We start from the raw sequence: 20,210 nt of genomic DNA on the forward strand, positions 1-20,210 counted from the left end.
AACAACCTCAGACCCATCACCCTGCTCCCCTTTACATCTAAACTCCTCAAGCGCCTCGTCTACACCCGCCTATGCTCTCACCTCAATGACAACCACCTCCTCGATCCCCTACAGTCCGGTTTCCGTCCCCTACACTCCACCGAAACCGCCTTACTCAAACTCTCCAACGACCTGCTAACCGCCAAAGCTAATGGCCACTATTCAGTGCTCCTACTCCTTGACCTCTCTGCGGCCTTCGACACAGTCGACCACCCCCTCCTCCTCAAAAAACTACACTCCCTCGGCCTCAGAGATTCTGCTCTCTCCTGGCTCTCATCCTACCTGTCACAACGCTCCTTCAGCGTTACCTATAATGCTACCACCTCCCCCTCACTCCCCCTCTCTGTTGGGGTCCCTCAAGGCTCTGTCCTTGGGCTACTTCTCTTCCCCATCTACACCTCCTCCCTTGGCCAACTCATACACTCCCACGGCTTCAACTACCACCTCTATGCCGACGACACACAAATCTATCTCTCAACCCCCCACCTCCCCCCCTCGGTCTCTGCCCGAATCACACACCTACTGAGCGACATATCAGACTGGATGTCGCTCCACTTCCTTAAACTGAACCTCTCCAAAACCGAGTTTCTTGTCTTCCCCCCAGCCCGAACACCACCCACCATTGACTTCTCCATCACATCCAACAACGCCACCATCAAACCCGCCCCGCAGGCCAGAGTACTTGGTGTCATTCTGGACTCCAACCTATCCTTCCAGCCCCAAGTCCAATCTTTAACTAACTCATGCAGACTCCACCTCCGCAACATTGCCAAAATACGCAAGTTCCTAACCCCAGAAACCACTAGACAGCTCATCCACTCCCTCATCATATAACGACTCGACTACTGCAACTCCCTCCTCACTGGCCTGCCTCGCCGCTGGCTATCCCAGCTTCAGTCGATCCTGAATACGGCTGCCAGACTCACCTTTCCAACCGCTCCATTTCCGCCACCCCCCTCTGCCAATCCCTCCACTGGCTTCCGATTGCGCAACGGATCAAATTCAAAATCCTAACACTGACGTACAAAGCTGTCCACCATACTGCCCCGAACTACATCACTGACCTAATATCCAAGTACCGCCCAGCACGCACACTCCGCTCCTCACAAGACCTCCTTCTCTCTAGTTCCCTGGTCTCCTCCTCCCATGCCCGCCTCCAGGACTTCTCCAGGGTGTCACCCATCCTCTGGAACTCCCTGCCCCAACCCATCAGATTATCACCTACTCTCCTCTCCTTTAGGCGCACCCTGAAAACCCATCTCTTCAGGGAAGCCTACCCCACCCCCTGCTAACTTGCCGACCTCCTCCACTCTTCCTACCACTCCATCCCCCACAGCTATCTCCTCCTGTGCCACCATCCCCTCCCTCCTAGATTGTAAGCTTGAAAGAGCAGGGCCCTCAATCCCCTCATGTTTTGCATTGTATTGGTATTGTTCTGTTACATGTTCTGTCCCCCTTTGTAATGTACAGCGCTGAGTGAACTATTGGCGCTTTATAAATACTGTATAATAATATAATAATAATAATGTGCAAGCTTTGGCATAGACCCACACAAAGCTTACACTGTAAACAGGGTTGCAGGGACATGAAAAAGATAAGAATCTGAGGATGGAGGTATGGGCTTTCAAGAAATGACATTTTACCCTTTACAACCTATTTGTAGATTTAGCTAACTTATTAAAACAACTGGGAACTGTGCCAGTGTAGTTTCCTCTCAGCATTGCTGTTATTGGAAAGTCAAATTCAATTTACTTTTTTATTTGTTTTTTCAATGTAGTTTTTAGAGTGTGAAATTAGCTTCATGAATAAAAGTTATCTTAATTATATTTCATTTTTTTACTTTTACGTGTAGATCTGTACTTGATCTTTTATATAAATGTAAAAAAATGAAAATGACTGCTAGCTCTTTTATGTTGCAGAGAGACTTTTAGGATAACTAAATCTTGATTAATTTAAGTGCAGAAAGGCTTGTCGCTCATGTTTTATGCACAATGTGTACGTGTTACTGTGGGGTTTTTTGTGTTTTTTTTTCACTTAGTTCAAGAACCTTTGTTTGAGTAACAGAAGTGGAGTTGGATGAAAGTCATGACTGGGTAATGAAGTTGGAATGTTGTTTTTTTTTTTCAGATAAGATAGAAGATACAAAAAAAGGAAAGGGAGGTTTGGGAATGTCTGTTTGTAAAATATTTTCAAACCAGCTGTAATATCAGTGAAGACTATGATTTATGGGTAAATATACATAAAAACACCCCATAACTATAAAGTTCTTATTGGGGTTTGTTTGTGTATTGCCCTCCAGGTTAGTTAGGATGTTTTTTTAGATAGAGGTTGAGTAGCAGCCTGGGGATGAGTCAGCCTGGGGAGTGAGGTAGTGAGGTTACCTCAGGACAGGCTGGGAGACTCCAACAGGTCAGGGCTTCTGGAGCCCTCCCACCTACAACAGAAATTAATTTCAACAAATTCAAAATAAATGATAATGAAAACAAACAATTAATTCATATTTATTCATTTAATTTGACTTCAGATAGTTTTATAAGTTCAATAATATGTGGCACACTCTGTATTGTCATGATTGGCTGAAACCAAAATTGCAAAACATCAAAGTTGCAAGCAAGTCACATGGAAGTTGCAAGCAAGTCGCATTGAAGGCACGGCGTCAAAGTTGTAACTAAGTTGCATCGAAATCTCAAGCAAATCACAATGCCAAGTTGCACTGGAAGTCACATAACCGAGCCATAATAGTTGAACCATCCAGGATAACAAATGAATCCGAATTTTCTGAAACAATTTTGGAAAATACTAATCAGTTCAGAACAACAAATATAAAAAAAACGAATCCAAATATACAAAATGAATTCTGAAAACAAATCATTCTAATAGAACAAATGTGATGAAACGAAATGACGAAAATGACTTAACGAATGAATCCGAAATGAATCCTCACAGGCTTGGGCACGGTTTTCCTGAAGTCCATGGTGTTCGCTGACATTTTGTCAATCCAAGAACACTACCAATCTGGATAAATGAGCGAATTGTGTTCTCTTACTGTCCATTGCAAATGTCACTCTAGGTGGAGGGCGAGGATGCACTGCACAGGATAAGAGAACAATGAAAGGATATGGAGTCACATAGTTACGTACTTAGTCTGACTGAAAAAAGACAAAAGTCCATCCAGTTCAACCATAAAAAAAAGTTATACTCCTATACCCACTATTGATCCAGAGGAAGGCAAAAAAAAACCCAGAAAAGCATGAAACAATTTGCTCCTGCAGGGAAAAAAAATTCCTTCCTGATCTCCCAAGAGACAATCAGATTTTCCCTGGATCAACGTTACCTATAAATGTTATTATCCATTTATATTCTGTGTATCTAGGAAAGAATCCAGGACTTTTTTAAAGCAATCCACTGAGCTGGCCAGAACCAACTCTTGAGGGAGTCTATTCCACATTTTCACAGCTCTCACTGTGAAGAAACCTTTCCGTAATTGGAGATTAAATTTCTTTTCCTCCAGATGTAAAGAGTGCCCCCTTGTCCTCTGTGATGACCTCAGGGTGAATAGCTCTACACCGAGTTCACTATATGAACCACTGATGTATTTATACATGGTGATCATATCCCCCCTAATCTCCTCTTCTCAACAGAGAATAAATTCAGTTCCTCTAATCTTTCCTCATAGCTGAGCTCCTCCATGCCTCTTATCAGTTTTGTTGCCCTTGCCTCTGTACTTTCCCCAGTTCCCCAATGTTCTTTTTGAGTCCTGAGAAGTCTGTGAACAAGCCAGACAAACTACTCACATGTTGTTAACTAAGTACACTTCTTTGTTAAATGCACAGTTTTTGTCTCCATGGATGTTTTCACCTAAAGTTGCAGATAGTAAGTTAACAAAGTTAAAGCAGTATTAAACCCAAAACCAAAAATGTCATATATTGCAGTTTATAAATTCTTAAGTATGCTGCATTCAATTCTATTTTTAGACTTCTTTTCCTATATTTTCACCTATTATTTCTCAACTTCCTTTGTAGTGGATTGTGATTGACAGTCCACGTTTTATCAGATGATCAGTAAAATGACAATTTTATAGTCTTGCTACATTCTGTTTCTTGCTCTTTAAATTCCTTACTCTCTTAAGTAAACAATCAGATATAGGTTGACAGAACAATGATGATAATTAAGATGGCGCCTTCATCCGGAGTCTCACCCTTGGTGACTCATTAGGAGAAAAGTATCTTTTAATGTAAACAACCCCCATAAAAGGGAATGAGTCTTTTTGGGGACAATGATTGGAAGATATCAACACGGATGGAAGAACACGCAGAAACCCAGTGGACTTTTCACCCAATCAATGTATATGCTTTGCCTGCATCATATTCCCTATAAATGATACTGTTAGTTCCTCAATAAAACAGAATTTTAGGAAGTTGGCAAACTGCGAATTGTCAGTGTCTTACTTCCACGTGCACGTATTCTCATATTAATTTGGCTCATTGGTAGATCACGGTAAATGGTCTGTAAGTGACCTAGTCCAAGACATTTGGCGCCCAACGTGGGGCCCGGGTTCTGAACACGGGATCAGCCAACCCAGAGTGGATGAGGGGGACCGTGGAGCATTCCAGACGCGGAGACTGATCACCTCCGAAAGTGGTAAGTGAATTTTTATGTCTAATAATTTCTTACCTGCGTAGTCTGGAATTGCCCAGCAGGACTACTCACCCGTCTGGCTGTCCGTTGATCAGCAAAATGACAGGTATACTTGCCCGGGGCTCCTTTGAACCCACCTGTCAGTGTAACTTCATCTACCAGTGTGATATGTCTTGTCTTTTGTGTTGTCTGTGTGTACCAGTGTGATTGGTTGGGTTGTTGTTGATGCGCCTGTGAGGGAGGGGAGAATTACGGCAAAATATTCCTCGTCAGGAGTGGACAGGATACACCCTGATTTGAGAGAGGGTGCCGGGAACTCGCAGTCGCAGTGATGGTGACTGACGAGGGGATCTCGTAGTCGCAGTAATGGCGACACGGGGGAAAAAAACCACAGCCAGGGATTGGCTTGTTTGGGAAAAAGAAAACTAAAAAAAAAAAAAAAAACATTTTACTCCCGACAGGCGTGTCTGAAATACTATGTCATGATCACACTGTGTATGTGGATTAATGTTTGGTGTACACCACGAAAGAGTGAGGATTGGTGAAAGTAGTAGTAGTACAGTGACAATCGTAGCTCCTGATATATTGGTTTACAGGGTTAATGTACATTATTCTCAGTGTAGCTGACAAATAGGGAAGTTACTGGAGGAGAAGAAGGGGGTGAAGTGCTGCGCGGGTTCTGCTTACACTGTCTCACGACACAGCACTTTCAGAACAGAGTGACGGCTTTGGGGACCACCTTAGGGTCCCCGGGAGGGAAGTAAAACAAAATGGGACAGAAACTTATAAAGCCAGAGAACAGTTCGTTTGCTTGTGAACTGGTGGAGGAGAGAGAGGGACTAGAGTATGTAAAAAAGTTGAGAAAGCTGTGTAAAGAGAAGAGAAAGAGGGCTTCTAATGAAGCATGACATGTTAAAGACAGCAGAAACTTGGTTTAATGTGGCCCGCGCCCTACATCAGGAGGGGTGGGTGGAGCAAAAACTGAATCAGGACGGTGGAGTTGTATATGTATATTACAGGAAAGGAGATGCGCCCGGCAAGGCGCCGCCCCCCTATGATGATGGCCCGTCCTGGAGGTGCGAGGCATGTGGAAATACAGGAAGGCCCCACCCCGAGAGTCCAGATTTTTGCATACCGTGTAGTCAGAACCTCCGGATATGTAAGGGGTGTTCAGTTAAGAATCCGGGGTGGGAGGAGATGTGCAAGGGATGTGACCGGAAGCTGACTATGCAACATCCGATGCTTCCAACTCAGTCACCTTCATTTCCTCCCCCGGCCCCGCCCCTTCCGCTTCCGCTTCCGCCCTCTTCAAAGATGGCGGCGCCCAGTGAGGCCACCGGAAGCCATGTTGACTCTGGGCTTAGTACACCGATACACCATACACACCTCATGCCAGCTGCCCCCCCTTTGCCCAGCCTTTGCCCAGTGCTTACTGTCTCTGGCTCCCAATCACCTTCGGCCCTCCACACACCCCTAATGCCTGTAGTACCACCACCACCAAAACGAACAGAGGCTTCAGACCAAGTTAAACTGAAGACACCCACAGAATGGCCGGGCTGGAATTTTACAGATGTGGTGACCCCTACCTCTCTGCCAGACAGAAGAGGATGTGCTCAAGAAGTGACAGCAGCCACGGCGGATCGCCAGGTCACACAGGCAGATGATGCCGGCTCCATCTGCCCCCCAACGGGACCGCCCACCCCTGGAGGGCCGCAGTCCAGATCCGGAGAAACACCCGATGCCTTTTTACCGGCGCATAGCCCAGATCCACAAGACCTATTCCACAGCCTGGAGGGATTTGGTCAGTCTGTGTGAGATCAAGGCTGGGGATGCATATTGGCCAATAATGGAAAAGGATCTCACCAGAGTAAAGCCAAATGAGGACACCACTTATGCCTCGGGAATTTCTTTCTGTGACCAGTTGCAGCAGTGGGCCAGAGAGAGACTGGCGGACCAGGCCACCACATTGCAGGACATTACCCAAGACAAGACTGAGTCGGTGGAAAAGTTCCATACCAGACTAACACAGGTGTTTACAGACCTGGGATTCAGTGTCCATTACAAGGTACATACTCAAATTCTGGCCTCTGCATTTGTATCAGGACTAAAGGAGTCTGTTCGCAAGGGTTTGATCACTGCCCGTCCAGAGTACCGTACCCTCCACCTGGATATACTGCTGGTGGCAAAATGTCTGGAAGCGGCCCAGGTGGCCCGGAAGCCGACACCACTCATGTTGTCGGCTGGAGAGCAGGTCTCCAGAAGAAACCCACTTGTTTGTTTCAACTGTGAAAAACCAGGATATTTCAGAAGGGTGGGAAGAGTCTGCAATGCCATCACCTGGCTGAACAGGGCTGCAAGGTTTCAAAGGACAAGTTACAGTGGTGCCAAACTTCTGTCATTTTTTTTGGGACATTGCATTTCCCAAGCCACTCGTCACCTCATGCCGGATAGAGTACGGGCTATCCAGAATGTCCCAATATCTCAGGGACCAAAAGCCCTGCATGTTTTCATAGGGTTGGTTTCCTATTGTCGTTCCTGGATCCCAGAAGCCTCCATCTTGATGCAATCCCTTTATGATGCCCTGAAATCTGAACCCTTCTTCCTGACAGAAAAAGCTGTACTTGACTTCCATCGCCTGAGAAAGGCCATTTCCACTGCACCTGCATTAGGCCTTCCGGATTACGATGAGCCCTTCAAATTTTTTGTGGCTGAGAGGCAGGGTCATGCAACAGGAGTCCTGGTACAACGCTACGGAGGTCACCTCTGGTCTCTAGGCTATTATTCCAGCAGGCTGGACCCAGTTGCACGGGGTGGTCCCTCCTGTCTGAGGGCTGTTTTTGCTGTCCATCTTCTCCTGGATAAGACGGCAGATTTGGTCTTAGGACATCCACTCACACTTCTGGCCCTCCATGACATCACTGCAATATTGAATCAAACCCAACCCAAACATCTATCTGCTGCCAGACATCTGCGACTACAAGGCTCCCTCCTCCTGCCTGATCATGTTATCCTGGTCAGATGTACCCAGATAAACCCTGCAACTCTTCTCCCTCCTCCGGGGGGGAGGTAGAAGAAACAGAAGAAGACACTGAAGACATGGCACCAGAGGATATGGCACATGACTGTTTGGAACTTATGCAGGCAGAAACTACACACCTACCAACAGTCCATGATACGCCCCTATCAAATCCTGACCTAATACTTTTTGTGGATGGATCCCGCTTTGCAGATAATGCTGGCAATTACCACACTGGATATGCTGTGACTACCGACACAATGGTACTGCAAGCTAGACCTCTTCCACCTTTTATGTCTGCACAAGAGGCTGAACTAAGGGCCCTCACCAAAGCCTGTGAATTAACAAAAGGAAAGACAGCTAACATTTACACGGACTCCAGATATGCACTGGGGGTTGTACTTGATTTTGGCCTAATCTGGAAAATGAGGGGCTTTTTCACGGCAGCTGGGACTCCTGTAAAGCATGGAAAGGCGATCAACCGCCTTATGGAAGCACTCTTACTACCAGCCCAAGTGGCCATACTGAAGGTGAAGGCCCACTGTAAATTGACCACTATGGAAGCAAAAGGAAATCATCTGGCAGACATGGCTGCTAAGCAAGCTGCGGTCAGGGAGCAGGAAGAGGATGAAGAGATGTGCAGTGAGATGATGCCTGTGCTAATTCATCAGACCAAGGACAACCAACTCCAGGAAGCCCAGGATAATGCTTCAGAAGAAGAAAGGAAGGAATGGATGCAGAAAGGAGCAGTTGAGGACAAAGGATTGTGGGTGGTGGGGAAGAAGGTTTTGCTTCCCAGATCCTTATATCCGGCAACAGTGCAGTGGGCACATGGAGCGTCACATCTGTCCAAGATGCTAATGAACTCTTTGATCAGTAAATACTATGTGGCACCCGGATTTACGGCTTACACAGACAGATTCTGTAAGTCTTGTGTTGTATGTGCCAAGTGCAATCCTGGAAGACCTGAGAAACCTCCAAGCAAACATCTGGCCAGGGCACTATATCCATTTCAGAGGATCCAGATAGATCATATCCAGATGCCAAAAAGTGGACGATTTGAATATGCCCTAGTGGTGGTGGATATGTTCTCAGGATGGCCAGAGGCGTTCGCAGTAACCAACCAGACGGCAAGAACCACTGCCAAGAAGCTGCTCACGGAGATAGTCTGCAGATATGGAGTGCCCGAGGTGGTTGAAAGCGATCAGGGACCGGCTTTTACTGCCAATGTCACAAAAGAGATCTGGGAGGCTCTGGGGGTCACACATGCGTTTCACACACCCTATCATCCCCAGAGTAGTGGGAAGGTAGAGCGCCTAAATGGGGTCCTGAAGTCAAGAATGTTAAAAATAGCCCAAGAGGTAGGCATGGGATGGCCGGACAGCTTGCCTATTGCTCTTTTCAGTGTTAGATACACACCAAGGGAAAGTCATGGGTTGTCTCCCTATGAGATTTTGTTTGGGTCCGCCCCTAGACTGGGTACCTACTATCCTCAACAATTACAATTGCAGTCTGACTCATTGACAAAGTATGTGATATCTTTGACACGTGTGTTGACTAATATCCATGTGCAAGTATTCTCCTCCATTCCAGATCCTGAGGCGGACATAGGAACACACACTTTACAACCTGGAGACTGGGTCTTGGTCAAAAAGTTTCTGCGAAAACATACATTGGAACCCAGATATGACGGTCCTTTCCAGGTGCTCCTGGTGACTGCCACTTCAGTGAAGTTGGAGGGAAAGTCCACCTGGATACACGCCTCACATTGCAAGAAGGTTCCAGCTCCAGAGGACGAGGCCCTGTCCGTGTCACCCACACCACAATGATTGTGTTGCATATCCTTTTTTGGTGGAAATGGGAGGGGGCCAACGAGTGGCCATCACTCACAAGGGTGACTCCACCCAGGTTTGGTATAATTCATCCAACACACAAGTAGCAACATTTTTCTTCAATCATAGCCTGTGCAAGAACACACCTGTCCCCATTGCCTCCACAATATATATATGTGTTACAGATAATTCTTGGGGAGCAGATTGTGGCTACTGGGGATCAGTGGGATGGAACACGAGACCGGTTTGGGGGTATAAGCCACAAAGTGCAGTAGAGCGGAAAGACCGGTATGGAAAATCTCTAATTTCCCGAATGACACTCACTTACCACCCCTAAGGTAGATAGGTGATCCACAAAAATGAACAAGCAATTCACTGTAGCCATCCCCCTTACTCTGACCATAGAGAGTCTGGGAGATCAGGGAACTTACCTTCTAGGGGTTTTATACCCCAGAGGTGGCACAATCCACCATTGTGAGTTCCAACTGAAAGATATATACCTTTCAAAAGAGTGGTTGGCCCCCCTTAATCATTCTCTCCCTTCTCCCAATCCCCACGCCTCCATGCCATAATGCCATTGCGCATCCTCTCAGATCCATTACTTAAGGTGCCTCCCAAACCCCCCCATGCAACCAAGCACAAACGAAGTGCCCTGCAAGGGAGTTTTGACCCCCATGTCTATATAGATGTGATAGGAGTCCCAAGGGGGGTACCCGATGAATTCAAGGCCAGAGACCAGGTGGCCGCGGGATTTGAATCCCTATTCCTCTTCATCACTGAGAACAAGAATGTAGATTGGATAAACTACATCTACTATAATCAACAACGATTTGTAAACTACACACGAGATGCCTTAAAGGGGATAGCAGAGCAGTTGGAGGCTACTTCTAACATGGTCTTTCAAAATCGTATGACACTCGATATGTTATTAGCTGAAAAAGGGGGGGTCTGTAAAATGATACCAAAGACCATGACCTGCTGTACGTATATCCCAGATAACACAGGCCCAAATGGGAAGGTGACACTGGCCATCAAGAGGTTGGAGGACCTGTCAAATGAACTTAAGGAAAACTCTGGTATTACACATCCCTGGGATCAGTGGTTTGGATGGCTGAGTTGCTGGCAGAAAGCCCTCGCCCAAGCAGGGGTGGTTATCCTGGGTATTATCATTCTAATGGCAATAGTCGCCTGCTGTGTGATCCCTTGCATTAAGAGGCTAATAGGGAAAGCTGTGAACGAGATCTCCCCTACATTCCTGAACTATAACAATGTTGAACTCCCCCGTGAAGAAAGGGAATCCTATACTCCCTTACAGACCATGGCCCCTGATCATCATATTTCAGACTTATAAAAAAAAAGGGAATGCTACAAATCCCCCCCCCCAACAGACAACTATAAGCAGGCAGGGAAAGACAGTGCCTGACTGTGGCCTTCTCAGGACGTATCGAGACTCTAGGGATGGATTAGCCACTCAGGGGCTCTATATGCGTCTTAAAAGAGTTCCAGAGGGAGGGCCACCAGGCAGTTAGGACATCAGAAGACATAGGGACAGTCAGGAATAAAATAGCCATTTTAAGGGGGGATTGTAGTGGATTGTGATTGGCAGTCCATGTTTTATTAGATGATCAGTAAAATGACAATTTTATAGTCTTGCTACATTCTGTTTCTTGCTCTTTAAATTCCTTACTCTCTTAAGTAAACAATCAGATATAGGTTGACAGAACAATGATGATAATTAAGATGGCGCCTTCATCCGGAGTCTCACCCTTGGTGACTCATTAGGAGAAAAGTATCTTTTAATGTAAACAACCCCCATAAAAGGGAATGAGTCTTTTTGGGGACAATGATTGGAAGATATCAACACGGATGGAAGAACACGCAGAAACCCAGTGGACTTTTCACCCAATCAATGTATATGCTTTGCCTGCATCATATGCCCTATAAATGATACTGTTAGTTCCTCAATAAAACAGAATTTTAGGAAGTTGGCAAACTGCGAATTGTCAGTGTCTTACTTCCACGTGCACGTATTCTCATATTAATTTGGCTCACTGGTAGATCACGGTAAATGGTCTGTAAGTGACCTAGTCCAAGACACCTTTAACCATTTCAATACCAGGCATTTTTACCCCCTCCCTGCCCTGGCCAATTTTCAGGCTTCAGCTCTCTCACACTTTGAATGACAATTGCGCGGTCATACAACACGGTACCCAACCTGAAATGTTATAATTTTTATCACACAACTAGAGCTTTCTTTTGGTGGTATTTAATCACCACTGGGGTTTTTATTTTTAGCTAAATTAACAAAAAAGACCGAAAGTTTTTTAAAAAATAGCACGTTTGTTTGTTTCTGTTATAAAAGTTTGCAAATAAATAATTGTTCTTCATAAGGCCAAGATGTATTCTGCTACATTTCTTTGGTGAAAATAACCCAAATCAGTATTTATTATTTAGTCTGTAGGAAAGTTATAGAGTTCACAAACTATGGTATATATCTGAATATTGATCAATCCTGAAGTACCAATCTAATTTCTTGAGGTACAAAAATGTCAGAGCAGTACAGATATCCCCCAAATGACCCCTTTTTGCAAAGTAGACAGTCCACAATATTTCATAAGAGGCATGGTAAGTTTTTTGAAGTTGTAATTTTTTTGTTCATAATTTTTCGGAAAATTAAGAAATTAAAAAAATTATTTTCACAATTTTTATTTTACATACTGTACAGTGCAGTACAACATCATCATATAACTGGTGTGGCGGTGATCAGGGACACTGACTGGTGACAGTACGAAAACAAAAAAACTGATAATTTTTTAATTAATTTAATAATTTTTTTAATCTTTTTTAAAGCTTTTGTTTTTCATATTACACTATGACCAAAGTAGTATATTGTTACCATAGTAACATTGTACTACTTTGGGGAAGTGATCAGTATTTTTTTTTTTACACAATTTGATCGCTTATAGCAAAGAATTTCTTTGCTATAAGCAAGCATTTAATTGAATGAAATTGATTCGTTCAGCTTTTTTTGTTGTGATTAGCTGTGATTGTCCACGGCTAATCACATGACACAGATGGACTGCGACTGGTCCAGCCTGTGCATGTGATCACTGCAACCATTCACAGCTAGATACACTCGTATACAATGGATGGCATGAAAGGAAGCCATCCATTGTATACAACTGTCATGTGACCTGCTGTGATTGGTCACAGCAGGTCACATGGTACTGGCAACGGGGCCGGTACACAGATCTGTCCAAGGTACATGGCTGGTGACAGATCTCAGCACAGTGCAGCCCTGAGGGCACGTGCAAAGCGTGATCTGGGAAGGACGTCATATGACACCCTCCCGGAGGGATGAGAGGTTCACCCCGCTGTCATTTGACTATAGGTTGGGAGGAAACTGGTTAACAGAGCAAGCTGTCCAGACGTCAGAGGGTTGAGTTAAACCATTTACCACTGACAGGGGCACTTATTACAGTCAGCTTTTTTTCATTGATGTACATCCTTTATCCCAAAAGGAAAAACTGTTGCTGTAACTGAATAAAAAAGTGTTAGTTGGCGTTAAGCTTAATTTGTTCATCTAACTCTGCTAATGCATCTAACACTACCCTCTCCCCAGACTGACAATGCCGCTGTCCAAAAACGTTCCCATTACTCCTCCATTCAGAGTGGAGACATCCAAAGACAGGATGTGCGTTTGTGGATGGATCACCGGGTGAAAATAAATGGGGAAAAAAGCCTAAAAAGGGGAAAATGAATTCAGTCCCCACATTTCGGTATTGCTGATCAACAATATATTATATTATACTTTTGTTTTGGGGTTTAATACCACTTTAACTTTGTTAACTTACTATCAGTAACTTCAGGAGAAAACATTATTGCATGCAACCTAGAGACAAGTATTGTGCATTTAGCTGTATATCAGAATGTTTGTATAAGCAGCAATACTGTTTGTTGGGTACTTGGCTATGTATGGGATCTTTGGACCAACAAACATCACTAAACATGTGCATTCACCAGTAGTAAGAGGAGTACAATGTGCTGTTTTGAATTTTGTAACAATTCAAAATGCGGTAAGTGGGAATGTTATCTGCATTACGGGTACAACATATTACCTATGTACAGTATGAGCCAAGGTGACTATTTTTTCCCCAAAATTTTGGCAAGATTCATGAAGAGGTCAGTGAAAACGGTGAAATTAAAGGTTTTTTTGGCAACTATATAAGGGTGTGTAGCACCCTCCTAGTTAGCTAAGGGGAGCTAGCTGACTATTTTTGTTCAATGGAGGGCTGAGTAGCAGACTGGGTGAAATCTGGGTCAGGGCTGAGAGGCTCTGCAGATCAGCTCTCTGATACCTCCCCCCTGATCTAAAGACCTGGAGAAGTCTCTAGAACTCAGTGAGTGGGGGTGAGGAGGAGCTGGTCTGCACTCTTAAGGGATCCTGACCAACCCCAGCCAGGAGGCTTGGGATAGGGTCAGGACAGCCCTTAAGAGTGACTGAGCCTACTCAGCAGCAGGAGAGTTTGTGTGGAAGATGTGAGAGCAGGAGCTGGAGTGTGGAGCCTGGGAGGGGGCCCAGTGGGAAGGGGCCTGTCTCCAGGAAGAGTATGAGCAGGTGGACAACTAAACCTCTCTGGCCTTTAAAGAATATATCTTACAAGCAGATAACCACATGAAATAAATAAAAAGAAAATGTTTAAGAAACCATATGTTATTGATGCTGAATTATTCAGTGCACCTAGTTTCTTGTGTGTTTTTCCTGGACCTCTAATCCATAATTAAATGAATGATTGATCTCATAATCATCATGCTTGTTTTTGGAATAAAATCAATATTTATAATTGAAGCCTCTTTTCATTCAGTCTATTTCTATTAGGCATTGCTAATGTCAACATCTGATATTGACACCACATGTCATTTATCGCACTTGCAGGAGAGGATAATTATTTCTGCATAAGGTGGTCACCTTGACTCACAGTCATTTAAAACAAATTAGCTGACATATTAAAGGGAGTCTAACCTCATTTTTATGTTACATTGTATTTGGCATTAATATTAAATGACACAAGAATTTAAGTGTTTTCTAGAATGTCTACCATTGTCTTTGAACATATTTAGCTGTCAAATTTTTGATTTGATGTGACCAATAGCTAGAGGATCTGTTTAAAGGGTTAGTTCACCTTTTCAGAAACTGAAATATTAACTTTGGACCTGGGAAGGCCTGTGAGTACATAAACATACAGAAAACAAACCCCTGGTACTAAGAATAAAAGGTATAACTGCTCATCAAATAAGTCTCTTTCAGATGGGTGGTCAGGGGTTGGTAAAAAATGAACAGCTGAGCTGCAGTTTTACTGTCACCCGAACTGTAAAATAATAGCTGGATGGGGCTGTTCACATGCCACAACCAAAATGCTATGAGGCTATAGCATTTTTAACTCAGGGTACAATTTGACAAGCGGCACTGCTTGTCAGACTCGCTCAATATGTTCAATGGGGCTGCATGCACCCACATGCATTCATTGCAGAAGGTTGTGGAACATTGTGCAATGCATGTATGTGGGTGCAAGCAACCCTATAATGGGTTAAATCAGGTGGTGAGGAGGCACTATGACTGGAAGGAGAGAGCCTGAGATCAGTAAATCAAGGATTTCTGCAGATCCTGACCTGTAGTGAAGAACAGTCATGGTTCCTGGGATTTGCAGTGTGCAGGCGCTAACGCAGGAAGAACTTCCAGGTAGGAGAGTGGCGGTAGAACATTGGAAGGTCTCCTAGGTATTGCTCTCCCACCAGAACCAAGCCTCCCTACTGATCAGCTGCTCAGACTCTCTCCGTCCAGGCTTGCAGCTCTTCACACCGATATCTGTCAATATGCCTCTTTCAGTGAGGTAGTTGACAGGCTCAGAGAAGCATGCTGACAGTACAGACATCACAAGCTGGACAGGGACAGACAAAGGGCCAGATGTGACCTGGGAGCCATATGTAGCTCAGATCTGCCCTACGCCCTCCTCACCCCCTAGTCCCTTCTGCACTCTCCTCCACCGGTAATACAGTTTCATCATCCATGCAGCCTGTGCAGCAGTCCTGGGGTTTGAACACTGTGCTGTTCTTCTTTTTTCCTAGGAATGCCAGGATGGATCAAAGCAGTTCTGATTGGTCAGTGCAGTCATGTGCACAAGCAGAGTGAGAGAAGTTTGTTGACCTGCCTAAGATGATACAATGTTGCCAGGATGGCTTTAAGGCTCTGACAGTGTAGAAGCTGGACAAGGGCCTGAAAAGTCTGTACAGCCGGCCATAGACAATTCTCACCCAGTTCAGCAGGAAGCAGCCGAGATTCAAACCATGAATGGACAGGCTGAATGTACCCAAGGTGATAGATTGATTAACTTGGGTACAACCAGCCTACCCTATTTGACATGTGATTATCGCTAGAGGATGGTATAGCCACTAGCAATAATCACTGTCTTCTCTGGCGAGGACATGTTCCCTGCCCCCCCCCCCCACACACACACACACACACACAATGGCTCCATAGGAGGGATTCTTCTGTCAACAGTGTCTGTGCTGATGGGGGAATCAAGTGAATCTCACGGGTTGCAGGAAAGAAATTTACACCATCTTTGACTTGCCTTAGTGTTGCTCAGGGTATCTGAAACCCTAACCCTCCCTCCTTGTGTGATGAGAAATAAAACCTCTTGAAAGACAGAATCCCAGAATTTTCTCAGTTGCTCATTTCATTTGTCAGGTAAAATGTCAGCCTTTCCTGTCTCCAAGGTTACTCCACCAGCCTCTGGAGGTCAGGGGGGCACTACACATATTTGATTTAAACCCAACATTTCATATTCTTGATATGTACCTGCCATATCATGTACTTGTGTGAAAAAGTATCCTATTCATGTATTGCCTCCTTTGTGTAAAATACCTGATGCCCCTGTTAGTCCTTCTATTTCCTATTAAAAACTGACCACACTAAGTAGAACACACCATGGACAGCCATTCACTGGGAAGATCACTTCTGTTTCTCCTTCCCCAGCTATTTGCAGCTGAGAACAGAGGGTATGCGGTCACTTATAAAAAGGGTGAAAAAAGGTATTTATAATGTTTTTTTATATGAATATAATAAAGTGATTCTAAAGGCTTCCTTCTTTTTTGTTTTAAATAACAAACATGTCTATACTTACCTGCACTCTTCAGTGGTTATAATCAGAGCAGCCTGGATCCTCCTCTTCTCCGTGCTCCAGGCCCCTTCCTCCTGTTGGGTGCCTCCACTGCAGCAAGCAGCTTGCTATGGGGGCACCTGAGCGTGTGCACTGCCCAGCCTCTGCTCTGTCCACTAACACACTAACAGAGCTGCGGCTCGGCCTTGCCCTCTCTCTCTCCTCATTGGCTCACTGGCTGTGATTGACAGCAATGAGGAGAGGGAGTCCCAGGATAGCCGAGACTCCAGTGCACATTGCTGAATCAAGAGGGGGCTTAGGTGAGTATTAAGGGGGCTGCTGCACAGAGAAGGTTTTTTTTACCATCATGGATAGAATGCATGAAGGTAAAAAACCTTGAGCCTTTACAACCACTTTAATGTGTTACCTTTCCTTTCTTTTTTAAACTGAATGGGTTGTTTTCCAAGGTGAGGGTTTACATATACTTAACATGTTTGAGGTTAGACACACTCATTTAGCCTGCAGCCTTTAGTTTAAAAATACACTTATATGTGTATTGATCTGCCTGTTAAAAGAAATCTTCTGATAGTCACATCTTGCTTTTCCATGTGACCACTTTCTAATGTCTAAAGTCAGTTTTAGCTTGACGTACGGCAATTTCCTGTGTCGTAATGTAGAATAGTAACTGAAATAAACAGTGTTTGCTACTATCTTCCTAATCTTACACTGCATAATGTATCAGGCAGAGCTGTTAATATTATTTTAGGCAGTAGAATATTTGGAATATATATTCACTGTTCCCAGTGAGTTCTCTTGACACTCTGTTGTTATTCTATGTTACACAATCACGGATATTAACATAAAAAAACAGCTCCTACTATTTACAAAAAATTAATATAATGAAATTCAGAAAAATGAAATTGATATTTACCGAACTGCTTACATAGTTACATAGTAATGCAGGCCATAGATGGGTCGAAAACTGGCCGATTTTTCAGCCGGAAAAAAAAATCCGTGACCTGCAAGAAAAAGAAGAAAGAAAAAGAAGAAGAGAAAGAAGAAGAGGAGAAAGAAGAAGAATTCCAGTCCGCTATTATATTTGACATGAAAAAGTATTGCGGTTGCAACAATGTATCTATTTGTATCCGGAAAAAACCCATCTGTATCTGAAATGGATACAAATAGATACAATGTTGCAACCACAATTTTTTTTAATGTCAAATATAATAGCAGGTTCTCTGCAGGACAGAAGTAATTAAATGTCGGCTGTAGACGGGAAGAAAGTCGGCTGATTTTTTTTACTGTTGATGGTAACGTCTGCCTATTTTTCGTTTTTTTGTTAAAAAACCAGCAGGTTTTCTCCCTGTCTATGGCCTGCATTAGTCTGGCTGAAAAAAGACAAAAGTCCATCCAGTTCAACCATTAAAGAAAAGAAAAAAAGTTATAATCCTACACCCACAGTTGATCCAGAGGAAGGCAAAAAAACACCAGCAAAACATGATCCAATTTGCTCCTGCAGGGAACAAAAAATTCCTTCCTGATCCCCCGAGAGGCAATCGGATGTTCTCTGGATCAACTTTACCTATAAATGTTAGTATCCAGTTATATTCTGTGTATCTAAGAAAGAACCCAGGACTTTTTTAAATCAATCCATGGAGCTGGCCAAAACCAACTCCTGAGGGAGTCTATTCCACATTTTCACATCTCTCACTGTGAAGAAACCTTTCCGTATTTGGAGATTAAATTTCTTTTCCTCCAGATGTAAAGAGTGCCCCCTTGTCCTCTGTGATGACCTGAGGGTGAATAACTCCACACCGAGTTCACTATATGAACCACTGATGTATTTATACATGTTGATCATATCCCCCCTTAATCTCCTCAAGAGAGAATAAATTCTCTGCACTTTCTCCAGTTCCCCAATGTTTTTTTTGTAAATTGGTGCCCAAAACTGAACTGCATATTCCAGATGAGGTATTAATATTGATTTATACCGGCTAAATGATATCTCTGTCTCTGGAGTCTATACCTCTTTTAATACAAGAGAGGATTTTGCTCTCTTTACAAACCGCAGCTTGGCATTGCATTCCATTATTAAGCTTGTGATCTATCAGAACCCCCAGATCCTTCTCCACCATTGATTCACCTTACAAAGGTCAAACCTTCACCATCTGCTCACCGGGTACTAATGCCACTGCAAGACTCATCCAGGCTCTTCACTCTCATGTTTCATCAAAAAGAAGTATGACCACACTCTTTAAAATCCAGCATTTCAATTCATTTTATTGGTCAAGACAAACATAAAAAGGGAGTTCTGCATGGACCTGCCTCCCAGTATAGGGGATTAAACACTCTATAAAGAAAATTTTGGAGGAAGGCAATACGCAAAAGAGAAGGAGTATCTGGTGCAGCTCTCTGTTTGTCTTAATCAATAAAAAAATACTCAAATGCTGAATTTTATAGTGTTCATCTATGGTTATTTCCACAGGAATAAGTCAGGAACTGAAAATTCTATATTATTATATTTTAGTTAATAACATAAGATAGATAATTCAAGAGGCATATGCTCACAGTTTTCAAAGTTTGCCGGAAGCATATGCTATAGTCTATTTCATTTTTTTTTATTTATATACAGTATGAGCCAGCTTGATGTACATAAATGTATTCATTTGTACTTGTGTCTTTGCAGCAAAATACTATGGTTGTACTTTATTGCTCCTTCTTACAATGCAAGTTTTTTAGTTGGATAACCCATTGGAAACATGGGGGTGATTTACAAAAGGCTGTTCACTTTGCAAAGGAATTTTCCCCTGGAGCTTAGTGAACGTTGTAAAATTTCACTTTGAATAGAATACCCAATCATGTGCAAGGAAAATAAAAATACAGCATTTTTGCTTGCTCATGTTTGGTTGATTGACGTCTGCAGAGCTTTGCTTCGTTTATTAAGTTCTGGGGATAATTCCCTTGCAATGTGCAACTTCCTTTGCAAACAGAACAGTCTATTTGCCTTTAGTTAATCAACCCCATTGACTCTATGGGGTTTATTTACTAAAGTTGTAGCGTGAAAACATCAGATGCGCTTCTGCATAGAAACCAATCAGTTTCCAGCTGCCAAAGCTTAATTGAACAAGCTGAGGTTAGAAGCTCATTGGCTACCATGTACAGCTGCACCAGATTCTGAGTGAACCAGTTTTAGTAAATTTTCCCCTAGGTGTGGCTGATATCTTATCTCAGCAGTTACAGAGAGCAACCCCACTGAGCTACCAAGAGTTTTATACCATTACCTGGTATCACTGCAATAATATCTGAAAAATGTGCTCACTGAAAACATACTATACTTTTCTTTAAAGAAATTGGGGAAATATGTAGACTGCAATGTTTAGCCTCCTTCTTATCTAAGTTCTATTTTAAGAAGGTCAATTGGATGGTTTTCAGAGTGAGGGGACACTTCCTGTTTACAAAATATTTAAAAGATAATAAGGGAAGAATATAAGATGTGTTTGGGAGTATCGGGCCACTTTGCTAATA

At 43.5% G+C, this 20,210-nt stretch overlaps 1 long non-coding RNA gene across 1 annotated transcript; it reads right to left on the reverse strand.

Annotated features, from left to right (window-relative positions):
- Nucleotides 1–2,563: 2,563 nt before the first annotated feature.
- LOC149450716 (uncharacterized) lies at nucleotides 2,564–17,697 on the reverse strand. Its single transcript, XR_016315223.1, has 3 exons — nucleotides 17,617–17,697; nucleotides 2,984–3,127; nucleotides 2,564–2,817 (listed from the first exon to the last, which is right to left on the reverse strand). It is a non-coding gene; the product is annotated as an uncharacterized LOC149450716 (long non-coding RNA).
- Between the last annotated feature and the right edge of the window lie 2,513 nt (nucleotides 17,698–20,210).

Source organism: Staurois parvus, unplaced genomic scaffold, assembly GCF_062004578.1.
Source record: "Staurois parvus isolate SC_StPar_1 unplaced genomic scaffold, SC_StPar_1.0 ptg000564l, whole genome shotgun sequence".
NCBI lineage: Eukaryota > Metazoa > Chordata > Amphibia > Anura > Ranidae > Staurois > Staurois parvus.